Below are 2,809 nucleotides of genomic sequence, written 5' to 3'. Positions count from 1 at the left end.
AAAGATAGCAGTGTTAACCAGTCAGTCTCTTTGGAAATGGTTGTTCTGTTAGTATAGATTAGTCTGTAATCATGCCTTGGGAAAAAGAGGCAAGAAGTCACTGTCATAGTGTGCTACGTACTGAGTGGATAACTAGCCTGAAATATAGGCCAGCTTTGAGCAGAGGCTGTTATAAGAATTGGATCCACACCTTAGGGTGTGGCCCTGCAGGTTCTAGTGGAGGCTCTCGTTGGAGACTCAGCATCTGCCACACCATTTCTGTCCAGTGTCATCTGTCCTGGCACCCAGGTATTCAAACATTGACCCTGAGGTTTCTAGAATGGATCCACCATTTGGTGATTTTGGTGCAGCCAGGAGTCTGAAAATGGGGGGAGGGGTGTTTCTGCAAAGCAGTTTTTGTGCTCCATGTAGAGGAAGAAGGATCGGCAACTGTGCTTACAGCTGGTTGAGAACTCAGGGGCATTGATGGGAATGAGCCTGTACTTCCGGCTTGGTGGCTGGCAGCAGAGGGATTTGTGGGAAGCAGAAGTACCATCCCAGCAGACTGCTGCAGTCAGGCCAAGGGAGGATGCATCTCCTGCTCCAAAGATCACTGGATGAACCAAACCTCAACTTGTTCCTCCTTCAACTTGAGTCTGGTGGCTGTGATCTTTTGGAGCCTGGAGGTCCAGGTATGTTTCCATCTTGAAGTTCTGTTCCGCTCCCAAAGCTGCTTCCAACTGTCAAGGGGCCCAGGGTATAGGAGGTCAGGGAACGTGGAAATGCTTCCATTTTGTCTGTAGCTCACTTCAAGTATGTTCTAAAAAATTTCGGATTACATCTCAGGTCCAAGTTTGGCCCACTCAGCAGGGACCCTCCCACCTGTAGCCCCTCCCACTATTCAGCCTCCACCGAGCCTTCTGCTAAAGTGTTTGTGTGTAAGTGTAAGGACTTAGTTTGGATCCCCCAGGCACCCACATAGAAGCAAAATGGGTATTTATGTGCTTGTGACAACCCTTCTGAAATCCCAGTCCTTGAGAAGCAGAGACTGCTCAACAAGAGCTGGCAGCCTAGACTAGCCCACTCCAGGTTCAGTGAGAGATCCTCGTACAAATAAAGTGGAGGACAATCAAGAAAGACATCTGATGTCAACCTCTAACTTCTGCATGTATTTGCAAATATGTGCATCTATATCATATACACAGTGTATCCAAATATATGTGAACATGAGTGCATACACGCCATAAACATACAGATAGAAAAAACTTGCATATTTTAGAATTGCATAACTTTTACAATTTCCGAAAAGAAAGGTAAAGGTCATACACACACACACACACACACACACACACACTTGCATGCACAGGCATCCATACACAAACACACACACATATACACAGACACACACATATACACAGACACACACATACACAGACACATGCACACACATGTGCATACACTCGCACACATGCACATTCACACATGCACTCACACACAGACACACACACATATACACACATATAGATAGACACACACACACATTCACACATGCATGCACACACAGAGAGGCACACACACAAATCACATACATACACAGACACACACATATACACAGACACACACATATGCACACACATGCACACATGTACCCATGCGCTCACACACACACACACACACCGCTTACTATATATTAACATGACATTCATGGCATTCTCATTCTAGAACAGCTTTACCCAGGAAGTGTCCTAATGACTCACATAGAAGTTTTCTGAAAGACCCGTCACCTCTCCCATGAAGGACTATTGATTATTTCTTTGTTTGAAATGCTTACATCCAAACTGCAGTGTGGCCAGCAATATACAACCATTTTATCATGGCACACACACACACACACACACACACACACACACACACACACACACACGGGAGGAAACACTCCCTTGCCCAACTTTGAATTTCCACTAAATTCTGACTTCACCTTCCTGTTTACAGCAGTTCCACAGCACTGCTGAGGTGGCGTTTCCCTTGCAGTGGGTAATGGACTCAGCTCTGGCTTGTCAATGCTTGCATTTGGTGATGTCTGGGAAAGCTGATCCTGACGAAACCAGACACTCTCCATGTGCCAGGCGCTGTGCAATTGGAGTAGTAAGGAGTTTGCTAGTAAAACGATAGTCAGGGTTGCCAAGAGTGCTGAAGGGAAAGGGTTGGTAGCAGTTATACCTGAGCTCCCACTAATGCACCAGAAGCTAGAACAGATATCTTACCTTCTCACTGCTGAGATAAAATTCCCGATGGGAGGAAGAGCTTATTTTGGTTTGTAGTTCCACAGAGATAGTCTATCATGATATTGAAGGCACAGAACAGGCAGGGAAGGCATGGCAGCAGAAACAGAAGGCTGGCTGGTCACACTGCATCTTCACACAGGAAGCAGAAAATGAACAGGAAGTAGAGCCAGGTTTTAAAGCCTCAAGGCCCACCCAGAGAAGGCAAGTGAGTAACTTTGTCAGATGTGGTAGATAGATACAAAGGGTGGCCCCAGTGACTTTTATATTGTATAACACCTTTCCTTCTGAATGTGGTGGGACCTGAGATACAGTACCACTGTGAATACCAGGTTGCAGCCATATAGGAAAAGAAGCTTCCCAGTTGATTTTGAATTAACCAACAGGGAGATTATTTCAATAGATTTGATCTAATTATATAAGCCTTCAAAATTAAATTGTGGCAATTAAGACATCAGAGTATCCAAAGCACTGGGGATTCACCTGGAGGATTCACATGTCAAAGAGGGCAAGCGGCATCTGATGTCTACAGGTGACCATCTAGCAAG

General features: G+C 45.4%; 1 pseudogene; it reads right to left on the bottom strand.

Annotated features, from left to right (window-relative positions):
- Nucleotides 1-314: 314 nt before the first annotated feature.
- Nucleotides 315-771, bottom strand: LOC143441642 (homeobox protein Crxos pseudogene; annotated as a pseudogene).
- Between the last annotated feature and the right edge of the window lie 2,038 nt (nucleotides 772-2,809).

This window comes from Arvicanthis niloticus, chromosome 3, assembly GCF_011762505.2.
Source record: "Arvicanthis niloticus isolate mArvNil1 chromosome 3, mArvNil1.pat.X, whole genome shotgun sequence".
Classification (NCBI taxonomy): Eukaryota; Metazoa; Chordata; class Mammalia; order Rodentia; family Muridae; genus Arvicanthis; species Arvicanthis niloticus.
Note: the sequence above shows the minus strand (reverse complement) of the source record. Positions and strands in the feature narration are given on the sequence as shown.